This window comes from Monodon monoceros, unplaced genomic scaffold, assembly GCF_005190385.1.
Source record: "Monodon monoceros isolate NGI ecotype Baffin Bay Population unplaced genomic scaffold, NGI_Narwhal_1 Super_Scaffold_3, whole genome shotgun sequence".
Classification (NCBI taxonomy): Eukaryota; Metazoa; Chordata; class Mammalia; order Artiodactyla; family Monodontidae; genus Monodon; species Monodon monoceros.
In genome coordinates this window covers 37,927,328-37,946,000 of record NW_021703780.1, presented here as the reverse complement: position 1 = coordinate 37,946,000, position 18,673 = coordinate 37,927,328, and the positions used below count along the sequence as shown (strand labels likewise).

Below are 18,673 nucleotides of genomic sequence, written 5' to 3'. Positions count from 1 at the left end.
CATTTCCCAGAGGAGGAAGCTGATCCACAGGGGGTCATGCCCCAGGTCTCACAGCTAGTCCCCCAGAGCCTCCAGGAGGAACACAGCCCTGCCAACACCTTGATTCTAGTCCATTGAGATTGATTTTGGACTGTTTTTTTTTTGGCTGCACCGCACAGCTTGCAAGATCTTAGTACCCTGACCAGGGATGGAACCCCGGCCCCCTGCAGTGGAAGTGTGGAGTACTAACTACCGGATGGCCAGGGAATTCCCTGAATTTGGACTTCTGACCTCCAGAACCATAAGATAATTGCTTCATGTTATTCCAAAGCCACAGAGTTTGTGGTATTTTGTGACAGCAACAATAGGAAATGAATACAGCTGGAGCCAGAGGCCACGTCCTGCCCCTTGGGACTGCGGGCAGCTCCTGCAGCTTTTCTGGCCCAGTGTCTTCATCTGAAATGTGCCTGAGACCTACCTGTCTATCTCACAGGCTGTTAAGAATATTTCACAAGACAGCTCAGTAAATGGCAATTCTGTTCTTCCAATTGCTCAGGTCCAACATTTGAAGTCATCCCTAACTCCTTTCTCTCTCTTGCTCCCCACGTCTGATCCATCAGCAGAGGCTGTTGGCTCCACTTTCAAAGCACACCCGGGGCTTCCCTGGTGGCACAGTGGTTAAGAATTTGCTTGCCAATGCAGGGGGACACAGGTCCGAGCCCTGGTCCGGGAAGATCCCACATGCTGCGGAGCAACTAAGCCTGTGTGCCACAACTACTGAGCCTGTGCTCTAGAGCCCACGAGCCACAGCTACTGAAACCCATGCACCCAGAGCCCACGCTCCACAGCAAGAGAAGCCACTGCAATGAAAAGCCCGCACACTGCAACAAAGAGCAGCCCCGGCTCGCCACAACTAGAGAAAGGCCATGCACAGCAACGAAGACCTAACGCAGCCAAAAATAAATTAATTAATTAAATAAATTTAAAAAAAACACACACACCTGGCCTGGAACCACATCTCCCCTCCTCCTCCACCACCATCCAGTCTAGGCCCCATCTCTGCTCACCTGGACTACTGCAGTCACCTTCTAACTGATCTCCCTGCTCTACCCTTGTCCTCCTTACAGTAACTTCTCCCCTCAGCAGCCATGGGAGCTTTTACAAATTAAGTTAGAGCCTGTCACTCTCCTGTCTCCAATGGCTCAAAGTCTAAGTCCTTACAATGGCCAGTAAGGCCCCACTGACCCGGCCTCATCACCTCTCCTGTCCCCTCTTACTCACTTACTCCACTCCCCTCATGCAGCCCTGATTGCTGTCCCTCAGGCCTGTTCCACTTTGGGTCTTCACCCTGGCTGTTCCCTCTTTCCAGACCACCTTACAGTTTGCTCCCTCACTTCCTTCAGGGCTCTGCTCAAATGTCACCTTCCCATAGAGGCCCTCCCATTGCACTCCCATTAGCACACCGTCTCCTCCTTTACTGCACCCCCCGATGTTAGGCAATATCATATCTTTCCGTGTTTAGTGGTTTATTGTGTGAACCTCTCTCCCTCCCCTTTGTCTGTTTTGCTAGGTCTTGTATCCTGAGTACCTAGACCGATGTACTTATTAAACAAAGGAATAAATGTATAACAAACATTTAGTAAACTGAACAATACCTAAGAATGTTTAGTTAACATACAATAAATGAATTTGCACCAGTTCCATCTTAAAGCAGCCCAGGCCCTTCCGTTTTCCATCTAGAATGAAGCAGCTGCCCATGGAAAAGACAAAAGAACCACCTCCTCCTGGGCAGCTTTTTAGTAGGCTGGGGTGTAGGCAGCTCACTTGATTAGAGTGTCTTTAATCTGAAACACCTGGGGCTTTCTAGTTTTCCCAGGGTTGCTCAGAAACCCTTTGCCCTTTGGTGGAAGTTAAAAGAAAAATAAAGTATGTTTTGAATCTCAGTCCTGAGCTCCCAGAGATTCCTATGGAGTTTAGATTTATGGATTGCCCACTCTAATCTGTAATTATGGCCTCATCACGCATTTACTATTATTTAGTGTATTAAGTATTTACGTACTATGTATCATGTATCTTCTGTGTTTACCAACTGATTCATTACTTTAAAATGTACTCTATTACTATGTCCCACTTAGAGGCAAAAATAAGAACCTATAATTATGATTTCAGATGTGCAGGGATCCATGTGAATGTGAGGAAGATACATAAGTAGAGGGAAGAAAAGGCACAGGGACATAACAGAGAGATTTGAAGGTGACAGTAACAGTCAAGGATGCCTTTCTTCCTTCTAACATGGGTCTTGGGAGGAAGGGTAGGGAGGATGGCTAGAGGCCAGTGGGTACCACCGGCACTGCGGAGTGTCCACACATGGACAGTCTTGGAGGAAATGAGAAAACAAAGAAGCAGGCAATTTGGAAGGCCTTATTTGTTGTTTAATGTTCCTTAAAGGAACACTTGAGTTACATGAAAACTTTTAGCAACACACGTCTCTAATTTATCTGGAAATTGACTAATGTTCTTGAAAGCCTCAGAGGCTGCCTTACAGTTGTGCTTCCAAAATGTGGCGTTACGTGGGATAAGAAAAGAAATCATAGAAGAAAATATTTTGCTTTCTTCTCATTAATTTCTTTCAACAAACCTTTAACAGGCACCCACTATGTACCGGGAAGTTTGCTCGGTGCTAGGGAACAAGATGTAGGTTGTGCCCTCAAAGAGAATGTTCAATTCTTCACATGGGCGGGAGTGGAGGTGTTAGTAGGTGGTGATGACAGTAATGCTCTATTTCCCTGATAGCTACTCTCTCTCTTTATTATTTTTTATTTTATTATTATTATTATTTTTTTTGGCCATGCTCTGTGAGGCATGCAGGATTCACGCCCCCTGCAGTGGAAGGGTGAAATCTTAACCACTGGACCGCCAGGGAAGTCCCTACTCTCTCTCTTTAGTAGCACGTGGTCTTAGGAGAAGTTTAGGTCAAAGATCTATTTGATTTTAAGATCCAAGTAAGCTGATCCAGAAATATTCACTAAGGGAATTCCCTGGTGGTCCAGTGGTTAGGGCTCCACGTTTCACAGCCAAGGGCACAGGTTTGATCCCTGGTGGGGGAAGTAAGATCCCACAAGCCCCACAGCTGAAGAAAGAAAAAGAAAAAGAAAAGAAAGAAAGAAAGAAAGAGAGAAAGGAAAGAAAGAAAGAGAGAGAGAGAAATAAAGAAAGAGAGAAAGAAAGAGAGAGAGAGAAAGAGAGAGAGAAAGAGAGAGAGAGAGAAAGAAAGAAAGAGAGAGAAATAAAGAGAGAAAGAGAGAGAGAAAGAAAGAAAGAGAGAGAGAAAGAAAGAGAGAGAGAAAGAAAGAAAAAAGAAAGGAAGGAAGAAAGAAAGAAAGAAAGGAAGGAAGGAAGGAAGGAAGGAAGAAAAGAAAAAGAAATATTCACTGAATGGTGTCAGGGTTCTCTTTGCTTGCTCCGTATGTTCCTGCGATCAGGGCAAATTGGATGAGGTTGGCAGAGAAGCTGTTCAGTAAGAGAACCACCAAACCAGCCCCTTTTCTTCCTGTGCTAACTTGGCTCGAGGGGGCCCACCACAATGAGGGCACAGCATCCTTCCCCAGCTAATGAGAAAAGAGGTGCAGTCATTCCTTAAAAAACTGTCATTGCTATGGAAACGGTTTTCACCATTGCTGATGGTTGCAGCATCCTCCTACTGCATTCAAAGGACACGTTGCTACTTCTAATCAGAGCATCAGTACAATTCCACCTGGCAATGGTTTTCTTTTGTGATGTTTTTTCAAGAAAACTGCCTTGTTTTGACCACCCCTTCCCTGGAACAACAGTGCTCTGAGCCCAGGGGAAGATGAAGGAGGAGCAACCCCCAGCCCAGAGGCAAGGAGAGGTGGTGTGGGTGATGTGTGACCTTGGCCATCCAAGAGTGTTTCCCCAGTGAAGAGAAACTTCAGAATCTCCCAAGGCCTCCTACCCTAATCCAGTGACCTCTTCCCATTCCTCATCCTCCCTCAAGGTGCTGCAGTGTTTGATACCTCGTCCTCTTACTTCTTCCTGCGACTCTTTCCTCTCTGGGAAGCTGTGACAGAGCTCACACCCACTCTCCTCCTACCCCCCTGGCCGCTCCTCCTCTGTAATGTTCCAAAGATTCTGTCTTGCAACACTAAGCACACGATTGAGAGAGTGTGGCTGACCTAGGAGGGCAAACATACCCTCCCCCAGGGAGACACCCTGGAAGATCTTCTGTGGGGCAGACGTGTCCTCAGACTTTTAAAGTCTCTAAGCCTGAGAAGATGGTGTTTTAATATTACCCCCCCACACACACGCCATACATACACATGCACACAAATTCTATATGTGCTGAAATTAAGTCTTTCCAGACTTTCTGATTGTAAAACTCTGCCTATCTAGAATTCATCAAAGCAAGTCTTTCTTTTCCTTCCTCTGTTTTCCTGTTTTGTGCCCCTGCTTTGCCTGGGACTTCACCCAAGTTCTGCCTGCCTGTCAGGAAATCCCACCCTGTCTGGTCCATGCTTCCAGACAGTAACCCTGAGACAGCAGCAGACCATAGCTGCATGGAAACCCAGCTGCTCTTGTAAACTTGCTGATTGCCTTGGCAGAAAGTGGATTTCAGGGCAAAGTCCGAGTCTGCTCAGAAATACCCAAGTGATCTGCAGATCACAGGACTTCTGATAAGACATGACGTATACCGGTGACATGTTAAAAAGTAACAACAGCAAAACACCAGAAAAGTTCACAGAGCTGACCTTAAGTTACTGTGGAGCGGAGAGTTTGCCAATTTTTCCCAAGCATGCTACTATTTGGAGTTTATTTTCTAAATTATACCCTGACCTCATCTGTACACAGTTCTCTAATTCATGCACCTGTTATGTTACTTTGTAACTGCTCTGGCACCATTTCCTAGAGGAATTTAGCCACTCCCCTTCTTCCCCCCTCCCCCGCCCCCACTGGACTTCACACAATAGATACTCAATAAACAGCTGGTTACTCAGAGGGAGAGTGCCTGTGGACCCAGAGTCACACCCACAGACACTCATTGCTGTAGACTGAGAATGTTTGTGTCCCTCTCAAATTCATATGTTGAAACCTAATCCCCAGTGTGATGGTAGTAGGAGGTGGGGCCTTTGGGATAATCAAGCCATTTGAGCAGAGCCCTCATGAAAGGAATTAGTGCCCTTATAAAAGAGGCCCCAAAGTGCTCTCTTGCCACTTCCACCGCATGAGGACACGGAGAGACCTGGTCTTTGAACCAGGAAGCTCTCACCAGACACCTAATCTGTCGGTGCCTGAGTCTTGGACTTCCAGCCTCCAGAACTGTGAGAAATAAATTTCTGTTGTTTATAAGCCACCCAGTCTATGATAGTTTGTGATCGCAGCCCAAATGGGCTAAGACGGTCATGTGACCCAGCAACATGCTCATGTATACCATAAACTTACAAGGACTCATAACACCCTGGAATTCCCCTTACTCCAAGTGTAAAGGAAATAATTATCTGAGTATTTATTTGCTGAATGCCCTTCCTGTCTAGATCCACGTTCCACAGAAAGGGCCCAAGCCTGCCTGGTTTCTGCTGCGTCCACACTGCCTAGGAGGCTCTCAGTGTTTGTGGAAAAAATATACAATACACAGATATGTGCTCACCAGCCACATGACACCCAGCACCTCCTTCATCGTCATGATCTCAATTCAACTTGGCCACAGCCCTGGCAACGGGCCAGGCTGGCAGTGGGGGGATTAAGGCTTTGCCGATTAAGAGACTTGACCAGGGTCCTACAGCCTGGAAGGGGAGAGAGTTGGGGCTTGAATCCACTTCTCTGGATTCTAAATTCTTTCTCCCACGCTGAGAGACCTCCCATAAGCACACACACACACACACACACACACACACACACACAACCACACACACACTTAGAAGTGAGCAAATCTACTATTTCACACTGACAGAGATAACCCACGTCCACACATGTACCTGCCGTGACCTGTACCCGTGGAGTCAGACATTCACGTGTGCCCAGGTATTGAAATCTGTGTCCCAGAGGCAAAGATTGTAAACAATCTTTGCGGGGCTCACAGACTCTTGGCTGGAAGCCAGTCAATGGGCTGGAGGGTCAAGGGCTGACCCTGAGCTCACGTTTACTTTTCATCGACACAGGTGAGCCCATGGACACTTAGAACCCCAAGGGTGAGTGCCTGTTCATGCTCAAAGCCTTCCATCTGGGCTCCCGAGATGGTATGCCTCCCATCCACAGGCCACACGCTCCTGGGAGGACACCTCCAACCTCCACTGGCATGACTCGAGTGGGGGACAAGGTGGTCAACTCTTCCCTCAACACCGGACCCATCCTGCTCCCATGCCCAGCTCCCAGGTGTTAGATGGGAAAAATTCAGGTGTTCCTTCTCCTTTGTGGGGTCCTTAGCAGGTTCCTAGAGTTGGAAGGGACCTAAGAAGTATCCAGCCCACCTCCTGTAGGGTAGGACTGCTTTGCAGACTCGCATCCCCTGTTGGAACCCTTCCTGCAATGGGAACTCACCACCCTTCAAGGCAAATCATTCCGCTGTCAGCCGGCAGGAATTAAGGACAGTCCTCCTTAGACTGAGTTGACTCGGCTGGCAGCAGGCCCTCACGGCCTGAGGAGAGGGCACCTCACCCCCTGAGTCCTCTCTGTTCCAGCCCATCACCTGATGACCTCAAATCACATTGCTTCTGCACCCATCCCCTGCCTGGGCACCCGTTTCTGGGCACTCCCCAGCTGGTCCTTGTCCACTTCAAAATGTGAGGCCAGGCTGGGACGGAGGGCTCCAGCCACGGGCTGACCACAGCAGGGCCCAGTGGGATTTTGCACAAAGCTTCAGATCACAGAGATATCTGAGCAGCCACGTGGTGCCCCTGTGCGGGTCAGCTCTGCCTGAGCCGACCCACAGCTCAATGTAAAGGGCTGGACTTGTACCATCTGCCCAATCCGATTGTCACCATCAAACACACGTCACCTGGTACCTGTTTTCCAAAATATTGGGGATTTGCATCTTTTGAGGATCTTTCAAAACCCAAAAGATTGAACTCCCTAATGGTGGAACTTCAGGCCCCATGATACAGCAGTGGGGCAGACTTGCAGGGACAGTGGGGTCATCACACACAAAGCTGGAGAGCTCCAAAAATGACCGCGGCTCCCCTCCATCCAGCACATCTGTGCTCTCACCCCATCTTGTCCTCTATGCAAGACCACAGACCATGCAATGTTATAATCCCCTCTCAAATCCCTGTCAGAGCAGCAGGCCACCAGAACTCTTTTCATAAGATCTCCCTGTCCTTGGGCTAGCTTCCAAGAAACTTAAAATGATAAAATCTTAATCCAGCCATAGGTAATAACAGCGTCCCCATTTATGTGAAGTTTCCCTTTACTATGTACCTTCACATAAAGCCTATAACTTGACCTCTACAACCTCCATTAGGGAAATGAGCAGGAGAGGTATGTAATGCTGTCCCTGTTCTACAGATGAGGAAACTGAGGCCCAGATAAGTGAAGTTCCCTGCTCAGGATTGCTAAGCTAGGACTTGAGTTCAGTGCTTCTGTGTCCAAGGTAGTTCAGAGCTCTTTGCATGACACCTGGTTGAGATCACATCATTGAATTTTCTATCTTTCTAGAGATGAAGAGACTGAAGCCTAGCAAGCTAGAAGCAGCACTGGGACTAGATTCAGGGTCTACCCTCCTTTCAGGACCCCAAGATACCTACCCACTACTCCAGCCTTCAAAGGGGAGACTATCGTTCAACCAACCTCAGACCATGAAAGTCACTCCTGTCCCAGGGCAATTTTGGTCCCGACCTTCCAACCGGAGGGCTCTGCATTGGGTACTCCCAGCAACGTGTAGGCACCACTCCCTGTCTGCTGCAAGTTGTATCCAGTGAGGGGTAGTAGTCCCAGCTCTCCAAGGGAGAATATGCTGCCAGTTTCCAGACTGTCTCAGAAGATGCTTTGGTCAGAGCCATATTTATCATATGTCCCAGGAGGTGAGCTCATGGGCAGCCAATCCAGGGGCCACCCACTACAGCCCCGTCATCCTATCCCAGGGCTGCTCTCCGCTCCTCCACAGATAAGAGGCTTATCTCAGCTACCCTGGAAAAAACAGTTTTGCTTGACAACTTCCTTATTACCCCCAAAGAGAAACCAACGCTCAGAAAACAAACTTATGCCTGGCTGGAGGAAGGCCAGTCTATGGAATAGAAAAGAAAAACTCTTATGGGAAACACGAGTCAGGGGAAAGGAGGAGGAGGAGGTAGTTTTAGCACCTGCAAACCTTCCTCGGTTCTCTACAAAGAACTCTGAAGAGGGAATGACCTAGAAAGAAAGGTCATTGTATGTAATATATATTCCTTGACCTGGAGATAAAACTCAGGAGGAGGGGGCTTCCCTGGTGGCGCAGTGGTTGAGAGTCCGCCAGCTGATGCAGGGGACACGGGTTTGTGCCCTGGTCCGGGAAGATCCCACATGCCGCGGAGCGGCTGGGCCCGTGAGCCATGGCCGCTGAGCCTGCGCGTCCAGAGCCTGTGCTCCGCAACGGGAGAGGCCCCAACAGTGAGAGGCCCACGTACCGCAAAAAAAAAAAAAAAAAAAAAACAAAACTCAGAAGGAGGAGTTGATCAGGAGCATGTTCTCCAAATTCTGCTACCCCTGGTAGGGTTACCATGAGTCTTGACAGAACATTCTAAGAAGTCTTAAAAGTTCACATTTTCACTTTCTGTAGTGCCTGAATTTTTTTTAAAAGCGAATTTATCCATGTTTGTAATCAGAAAAGAAAAACTAGTTTTATTCAAACAAAAGTAAAAAACTGTCAGAAATTCTGTTTTGGTTAATTAAGCCAGGGAGGCATTGTAAAGTAAATACTGAAAGCACTGAGCTTTGGAGTCGCCCAGACTGGAACCATCTGTCAGCTGCGAGACCTCTGGCAGGGGACACAATGTCTCTGAATTTGTTTCTCCCTCGAAAACTGAGTGGCCACCTTAGAGGGTGACCATAGGGTCAAATGTGATAATGCTCATAAAGAAAAGAAGAAAATATATTGAGTGTCAAATACTAAGTCCTTTCTGAATATTGAGCCCCTAGTAAGTGCTTAATAAAGAGTCAATATTTTATTATTGGTAGCAGAGTTAATGCCTTCCTTATTCATTCTGTCAGCAAAGAGGTTTTGGATCCAGCTTTGTGCTGGGTACTGGCTCAACACTGAATTTAGAGAATTTATTAGCCCAAGAATCAGCCCAGTTTTCAAACAAGGGTTAAATTATATCCCATATTTTAAATTTATTTAACAAAACTATTTTCTTCCCCATGTCCTCCAAGCCCTGTGTACATCATATATGCTCCTCCTTATCTGAAGGGGAGTAAGCCCCATTCGGCCCTCACGGAGTTCACAGTGTAATTTTTGGGAAGAGAGACAGACAGGAAAAAAATCGTAAAAGCAGGTGGAAGGGAATGGGAGTTATTGTTTCATGGGTACAAAGTATCTGTTTGAGGAGATGAAAAAGTTCAAGAGGCAGATGGTGGAGATGGTTGTACAACAATGTGAATGTACTTAAATGCCACTGGGCTACAGACTTGAAAATGGTTAAGATGGTCAATTTTTTTTTTTTTTTGCGGTACATGGGCCTCTCACTGTTGTGGCCTCTCCTGTTGCGGAGCACAGGCTCCGGACACGCAGGCTCAGCAGCCATGGCTCACGGGCCCAGCCGCTCCACGGCATGTGGGATCTTCCCAAACTGGGGCACGAACCCGTGTCCCCTGCATCGGCAGGCGGACTCTCAACCACTGCACCAGCAGGGAAGCCCAAGATGGTCAATTTTATGTTATGTATATTTTACAATTTTTTTTTAAGGCAGATGGAAGCACAGGGGCAGAGAGCCATGAGAGGCATTATGCATGAACCTACCTTATGACCCGGTAATTCCATCCGCAGGTAAATGCAATCCCAGGTTCTCGCAGGAGGGAGAACCATCCTGGGGCCAAAATGGGCATTTGGCACCTTCCCTGATCAGGCAGAGCAGCAACCTGGCCCTGTCCTCAGTGCCCAGCAGAGACCAAGCCTTACGTGGGGATCTGTGCAGAGACACTGGCAGCTGCCCATGGCCAGGGTGGCTATGTGATGTGTGAGGCTCAGCAAGCAAGCAAAAGGCCCCTTGTTCAAAAAGTATTAAGAATTTCAAGACAAAGATGGCAGAGCATGAAACCAATCAAAGGTTCTTCTGAGTGTAGAACCTGTGCAACTGTACAGGTCGCAGAGCCATGAAGGGGACTCTGATGGGGACAGTTCCCAACCAAGTACCATGAGGAAAGATGACAGAGGAAGGGAGAGAAGGAGATTGAGAGAATATTTTTTTGAAATTTTTATTTAAGTATAACAAACAGAAAACTGAATGAATCCTGACTACATGGCTTGATGAATTTTCACAAAGGGAGTAAAGTGTAACCAGCACCCAGATTAAGAAGCAGAACATCACCAGCACCCTAGAAGCCCCCCTCCTGCTTCTCATAGGTCCCACTATCCTGACTTCTAACACCTTAGATTATTTTTGCCTGTTTGGGGGCTTTATGTAAGTGGGAATTAGATGGCATGTTTACTTTTATGTCTGGTCTTTTTCACCCTATTTCATGTCTGTGAGATGCAGCCATGCTCCTGTGTGCAGCTGTAGCTGTAAATTCTCAGACTGGTGATACCAAATGTCAGAGAGGATGTGGGGCAACCTGATCTCTCATGTACTGCTGGTGGTGGGAGTGGACCATGGTACAGCTACTTTGGAAAACTGAGTAGTAACATCTAGTAAAGCTGACCCAGCACCTCTACTCTTAGATACGTGCATAACAGAAATGCAGGCATGTGCTCCCCCAAAACAACATTTATAAGACTGCTTACATCGGCACTATTTGTAATAGCCAAAAACTCAAAAACTTGAAACTACTCAAATGCCCCAGAACAATAAGGTGAGTAAATAAATAAATGGTGGTATAGACACAAAATGGATATTATTTCCCCCTGAGAGTCTGTATATTTGTTTGTTTAGAAAGATTATTTACCCTCTTGTGTGGCCTGGGTGTGCAACACAGAAGATAAACTTGCTCTTGAGTGAAAATGCAGAGGAGTGGGTTGAAGAGAGGGCCCCAGTCTCAGGAGCCATCGGCAGAGTAGTTCTAAGTGACATATTTAAGAGAAGAAGAATTTTCACAAGAGACACTCACACCTGTCTATGCTTGGAGCCTCAATTCCCAGAAATCTGCCCGCAACCTGGCAAGAGACTTTGCGTTATGGAAATGGAGCACACGTGCCTTTGGTGACTCCCAGGAACAAAGAGCAAGGGTGTGAAGCACCCTCCTTCCCAGGGCCACACCCTCTGCCAGGAATCAACCAATGCAAGGTCCACCCCCCATCTGTGTTTGGACTCCAACCCTCCAAGTTTCCTGGAGGGATGTCTTCTTCCTTCTCCTCGGTGAGACGTACCTGAAAGACTGTGACCTCACTCTTTCCCAAGCCAGGTAAGGACCAAGGACCAAAGTCCCCCGGCCAGAAGGTAGTCTCAGAATAGTCTTTTGGGGGAACTCCCTGGCAGTCCAGTGGTTAGGACTCAGTGCTTTCACTGCCAAGGGCCCCAGGGTTCAATCCCTGGTCAGGGAACTAAGATCCCATAAGCCGTGTGGCGTGGCCAAAAAAAGTCTTTTGGTTCCTGTGCAAAATAACTGTTTAGGTCTTGTGCCTAAAGTACTCAATGAATCTCAGTCTGCATTCACACTCCCCTATCTCAATGACTTTTTCTGTCTCCCCAGTGGCTCCCAGAATCTCCCCTCCCTCAGTTGTTTCTGGGTCCCCACTGCAAGTGGGTGACTCAGGCGACCGTGATGATGGCCTGGCTTTGACATTTGCACTGCAGCCCCAGCTCCTTAGCCCCAGTGGGCATACTAAGAAATAGTAGGAACAACAACAGCCATTTGTGAAATGTTTACCACATGTCAGGCCCTTTACATGCATTATTTATTTTTACCCCATAATAATGTTTATAAAGTAAGTAGTGTTGTTTTACAGATCTGGAAAGTGATGATCAAAATGATAAAATAGCTTTTTGCTGTACCTACTGTGAGAATGAAGACCATTCTCAGCAATCAGACTGTCGACATTCCAGAAAATGTCAACATTACTCTGAAGGGATGCGCAGTTATTGTGAAGGGCCCCAGAGGTACCCTGCAGAGGGACTTCAATCACATCAATGTAGAACTTAGTCTCCTTGGAAAGAAAAAGAGGCTCCGGTTGACAAATGGTGGGGGATTAGAAAGGAACTGGTGACTGTTTGCACTATCTGTAGCCATGTACAGAGCATGATCAAGGGTGTTACACTGGGCTTCCGTTGCAAGATGAGGTCTGTGTATGCTTACTTCCCCCATCAACGTTATTATTCAGGAGAATGCTTCTCTTGTTGAAATCCGGAATTTTTGGGGTGAAAAATATATCCGCAGGGTTCGGATGAGGCCAGGCGTTACTTGTTCAGTATCTCAAGCCCAGAAAGATGCGTTGATTCTTGAAGGAAACAACACTGAACTTGTGTCAGACTTGGCTGCTTTGATTCAGCAAGCCACAACAGTTAAAAACACGGATATCAGAAAATTTTGGGATGGTATCTATGTTTCTGAAAAAGAAACAGTTCAGCAGGCTGAAGAATAAGATCTGAGTGATCCAGCTACAGAAACCGCAAGAGGCCAGACTGTTTTGTGATATTTTAAAAATGAATAAAAGCTCTTTTGACTTGGGAAACAAACAAACAAACAAAACAAAACGATAAACTAAGATGCTTAAGGGACAATGCTAAATGGCCGATTAAAAAAACCTGTTAGTCAGTCTCCAAAACATGTCATTAACCATGGGACCCCATTGTTCTGCACCTCACTTTTCACAGCTGTACAATGGGAATGTCAACGAAAAAATTAACCAGTCTAAGGAAGAAATGGAAATTTTTATTCGAGCCAAATTGAGGATTATAACCCGGGAACAGCCACTCAGAAAGCTCTGGGGACTGTTCTGCCCATTAGAGGTCAAAGCACAGTTATATAAGGTTTTGAGACAGAGGGCTGTACATTAAGTGACATATCATTGACAGGTGACACAAAGCGAGTAGTGGGCCATGGGTCATGGTGGCCCCTTACAAGATTAAGAAGGAATGTTAGAGTTTAAGGAGTGGAGAAAGTTGCTCCTTATGGTTGAGCAGGTATTTCTGCTAGTGGGGAGGTTTGGTCGATGCATAATGCAGACACACAATGCATTGCAGAGGGGAGAGAGGCGGCCAAAGGACAGAGAAAATTATTTATGTTTAAATTTTCCTTGACTTGCCTTAGAATATGAAATTTTATTTCAGCAGCAATAAATGATACTGACCATTCAGAATCACTGGGAAATTTTGGGGAGGCGATCCACATGAGCACTTAGCCTGGGGCACAGAGTTGGCACTTGGGTACAGGCAGGGTTAGGCCTAGAGGAGCCCACAGTGGGGTCTCACCTGAGGGACTGGGGTCCACAACTCTCTCATGGAACTTGCTCCAAGCCTAACAGTGTGAGTGAAGCCAGCTGTAATAATTCCCTGCACTCCTCTTTCCTGTGTCCTAAGGTAGACATTGCCCCTCCTCCTATCTCCCCGTCCCGTGAGCTCTGGCCAGGCTCTCCCACTCCCTGTATCAAAAAAGAAAGCACTTGGTCAATAATGGCTTACACTAGGGTTTCTCACCATGGCTCTATTGACATTTTGGATAATTATTTGTTGTGTGGACTGTCCTATGCATTGTGGAATGTTTAGCACCATCCCTGGCCTTTACTCACTAGATGCCAGAAGTAACCCCCTTCCCATGGTGAAAACCAAAAATGTCTCCAGACATTGCCAAAGGTCCCCTGGATGTCATCACTCCAGCTGAGAACTTCTGGCTTACACAATAATAACATGCAATTTCTAATTCAACCAGGAGTCCCTGAAGGTAGGTGTAATTCCAGGTTTGGTGCAGCAGCTCGATGAAGCCAACAGGGACCAGCTTTATGCTGGTGCTCATCACCTCATGATCACAAGGTGGCTGCCACAGAACCCACTGTGCCATCATCACAATTCTATGCAAAGGCAGGCAAGAGGGGCAAAGTGGTGGTATCTTTTGTGGCTTCACCTTTAATCTGAAGAGTTTTCCCAGACACTTCTCAGCAGATCTCTCTTACATTTTATTGGCCAAAACCGGTTATATGCCCACCCCTAGCTGCACGGGAGGCTGGGAAAATGACTAGGTGGCCAGAGAGAAGGGGGTTGGAAATGCGGTGGGCCCTCCATGATACGGCAGTATGGGCGGTCCTCGCATCTGCGGAAATTATTTTTTTGTCTGCTCTCCTCAATAAACTGTGAGCACCTTTAGGACGGAGCCCTCCTCAGGTTTTCCTCTGCATCCTCAGGACTTAGCCCAGTGCTCAGCACTACAGAGGTGCTCAATCAATTCTTATTGAAAGAATGAATGAATGAGTGGATGAGTGAATCAATCAATCAGTGGTAACACTTCCTTCCTTCCTTGCTTCCTTCACTAAGAGCCCTATATATCAGTTATTTATTCATATGCAAACTAAACTTGGTTTAACTAGAAATAAGCCTATCATGCAAATGATAACGCAAACATCTCCCTGTTCCTCCAGCAATATGGTCTGATCCCTCTGGCCATTGGACTTGCTGTTCTTTTACCCAGAACATTCTTCCTGCCACCTCCCCTCATCCATCTTCACGTGGCCAGCTCCTTCTCACTCTGTAGGTCTCTGCTTGGACAGAAACACCTGTGAGAAGCTTTCCCTGAACTCCCCAGTTTGGCTTAGAGGCCTCTGCTCTATCCCCCTGGACCTCCCCTTGCTGTCCCATCCTAGCACTTGTCACCCTGGGTTGTGACTGTCTCTCTAGCAGGACAGTAAACACCCGTGGGGACCAGGACAGCACGTCCTTCACTAGTAGGTTCACCATAAACTTTTGTTGATTGAATCATTTATACCAGGGGCTGGCAAAAGTCTTATGTAAAGGGACAGATGGTAAATAATTTCAGCTTTGTGGGCGATATTATCTCTGTTGCCACTATTCAACTCTGTGGCTGGAGCAAGAAAGTAGCCATAGGTAACAAGAAAACAAATAAGCCTAGCTGTGTTCCAATAAAATTTTTTTTATGGGCATTGAATTTGAATTTCATATTAGTTTCACGTCATGAAATATTATTTTTTAAATTTTATTTTATTTAGTTATTTATTTTTATGTAGCAGGTTCTTATTAGTTATCTATTTTATGCATATTAGTGTATACATGTCAATCCCAGTCTCCCAATTCATCACACCACCACCACCACCCCCGCTTTCCCCGCTTGGTATCCATACGTTTGTTCTCTACATCTGCATCTCTATTTCTGCCTTGCAAACTGGTTCATCTGTACCATTTTTCTAGATTTCACATATATGCGTTAATATACGATATTTGTTTTTCTCTTTCTGACTTACTTCACTCTGTATGACAGTCTCTAGGTCCATCCACGTCTCTACAAATGACCCAATGAAATACTATTCTTAAAAAAGTTTTTTTCAACCATCTGAAAAATGTAACAACCATTCTCAAAGACTCTTAGGCCATACAAAAACAGGTGACGAAACATAGTTTACTGACCCTGATTAATACTGAGGGTCACATGCTTTGGGTTTTCCAAATCATTCTAGGGATGCAGCAGGATCACTTAGAGCAATAAATACAACCGTATTTCTTAATATCAAGAAATAAATTAAACTTGAAAGTACACGAAATGACTTAGCCATCCCATACTTAGATTGTATTTAAGAAATCCAAGATGATTTAAGATTAAGGAATTGTTACTATCAAGGAACCATGTCAATAGGTTTAAACAACTGCTTGACAATTTCTATATGCAATCCTAATGGGAATTTTTAAAACTAGGCATGGAAAGGTATTTCTTTTTTTGTGATAAAAATTAATTATTTATCTTTAAAAAAATCCAAAATATTATTTAGATAAATGAAAGTAACCACTGGAAAAACTGAAAACAAAAATTGAGACCAGTTGCTCCAGGGATTGGAAGTGAGGGTAGTTTTCCTGCAATGCTAGGCTTCTTCAACTGGGTTTCATGTATTACTATGATGTGTTGAATGTTAGTGAGGCTGTAGGGATACAGGAATTCCATGCTCTGCTGGGTGTGGGGGAGCATGTGGACTGGTTGTCAGCCATTCTGGACAACAATCAGGCAGTATTAGTGAAAACTGGTGTCCACATTCCCCAGGGACTAGCAATTCCACTCCTGGCCATTCTCACACAGCTATTTAAGGGCACCTGAATAAGGGCGTCCATGGCAGCACTATTTGTGTTAGCAGGGAGCTGAAAGATCCTGGGAGAAGGACAGATAAAATGTAGTAGACGTACACCCTGGGGAATTATTTACATATTAGAGGTAACTGATTGGATGAACACATAGCAATGTGGAAGTATCCTAGAGATGTAGTGTTTACTGAAAAAAAGTAAGCAACAGAATGAGACGTACCAAATAACATTATGTAAATTAAAAATACAAACAGGCAAAACAACAATCCAGGTTTGTAAGAACACGTGTGAAAAGATACACATTCAACAATAAACAGGGTTCTTTAGGAAGAGAAAGACATACATGGGATAAACACATATAGGCGTCCCAAAGAGAGTGCAAAAGGGATTGCCTTCCCAGGATCCAGAGCCATTCCCAAAGATAACCAAATAAAAAAAGATTTAGACAATTGCCCTTAGGGCTGGCCATAGACCCTAACTGCAAATGGAGTGGAATCCACATTTCTGTCTAGCCACATCTAGTCATAAATGGGGTGCAACTGACATTTCTGTCTGGCCATAGTTTGGGATCCCCAACCTGATGATTGTCAAGCCAAGTTCTAAGGACACAAAATGAGACAAACAAGAAGGTAAAAGCTATCCCAGGAGAGAAAGGACCAATAACCAATGGATCTGGGTTTGGAAAGGCAGGGGCAATATGAAATTTTATTTTTCTCCCTCGACTGGGTACTATAGACAGAGATTCAGGAGAGCTGACTCTGGTAAGAATTCTCACCCTTCACTTGGCTTCTGCCAGTCTTTCTAGGATCCAATCTGCAGGCTCCAAAGTGAGTGGGGTTTAAAATACAGTGTAGCTCTGGTATTTACTAAAATTTGGCAAGGTTTTCCATTACTTCTAAATTTAGTTTCTCCTTGGCTATTTAAGGGAATAACTGGTAGTGAAACAGGAGGGAAGGGGGCAGGGCACAACCTCTAAAATAATGACATAGCCATAGTACATGACAAACAGTAGTGAGAACCAACTAGGTCCAAGATGGCGGAAGATCCGGCTTCCAGTAGACGTTGAGCCTCATTATACGCTCATTGTACTATATTAGCATGCTAAATGGCACACCCACCAGCACCATGACAGTTCTGAGGCTAACCATAAAAGGCCAAAAGTGGGTGGTGGCCCAATTCCTGGAAATCCCCACCACTTCCCCCAAATAATTGGAATAATCCTCCCACTCATTAGCCTATGAAATTACCAGCCCATAAAAAGTAACCATGCCATATTTTGAGGCTCTCTCTCACCTTCTGAGATGGCCCACACTCTGTCTGTGGAGTGTGTTACTCTCTTCAAAACAACCACTTTTTATGTATCACTTGTCTGAATTCTCTCGCGACGAAGAAAGAACCTCAAATTCCCTGGGAACAGTAGCAGTTTACCAGAGTATCCCTCAGAGTCCTGTCAGCTATGGGACAGACCAATATGGGGGCCATTCTTTTGAGGGTAGATATGAGAATAACTAACTTGGTGAATTTGCGTTTGCAGTCATGCAGTCTCTTCAGAGTAGAAAGGCAATTCGGACAGAGGATTAGTATCAATAGAATGAGTACCAAGTAAAGGAGGATAGAGGGGAGCAGTAGGTGCTACATCAGCCTCATAGTCTTCTGTTATATGTACCTTTTATATCTTTAATTTTTCATTAGCCTTTTGCAATGAATCTTTCAACGAAGTCTTCAAATTTTTGGAATTTTGAAGCTTCTTGAGGGTTTCTGCATGCCAATTAAAATAGCTATCCCATTCTGTTTGTTTGATTTGGGAACCCTTGTCTTCAAGTGCACCTCTTAAATGAATGATCTTGTCTAATTGGAACATTCCTCATAATGGCCATTGTAATTCTAGGTTGTCTTCAGTAAGATTGGTCCATGCACATGTGGAGAAACCATAATTTTTTAAACATAAAACTGGCTGGGGTCCCTAAAGAGGGGGCCACCCTTAAAGCATTTAAATGACTGGGTTCCCATTTTTGGAGTTTTCCCGAGAGCAAAGCAAAACAGTCCTAGAGAGCCAAAGGGATATGCTTAGGGTTGGAACTTGTGTTTTGTTCCACAGTGTGCCTTTCATGGGATACCTTTTTTTTCTGGCAGATGGCCTTTGCCCTACTTGCCCAACCTATGACCAGGTGTCCCTTGTTGCATGGAATTTTCTTGTGAGTGGTAAGAGGAAAACTGGAAAACTTGCTCACCTGTGACCATTTTATCCTTACACAGGAATCTTGTGCTTGGAGGATGGTTGTCTCTCACATACAGGTGGCGAGCGCTCTGGCAGCATTTAGGTG

At 45.6% G+C, this 18,673-nt stretch overlaps 1 pseudogene; it reads left to right on the top strand.

Moving 5' to 3' along the window:
* Positions 1–12,121: 12,121 nt before the first annotated feature.
* LOC114907949 lies at positions 12,122–12,697 on the top strand (annotated as a pseudogene).
* Positions 12,698–18,673: the final 5,976 nt, after the last annotated feature.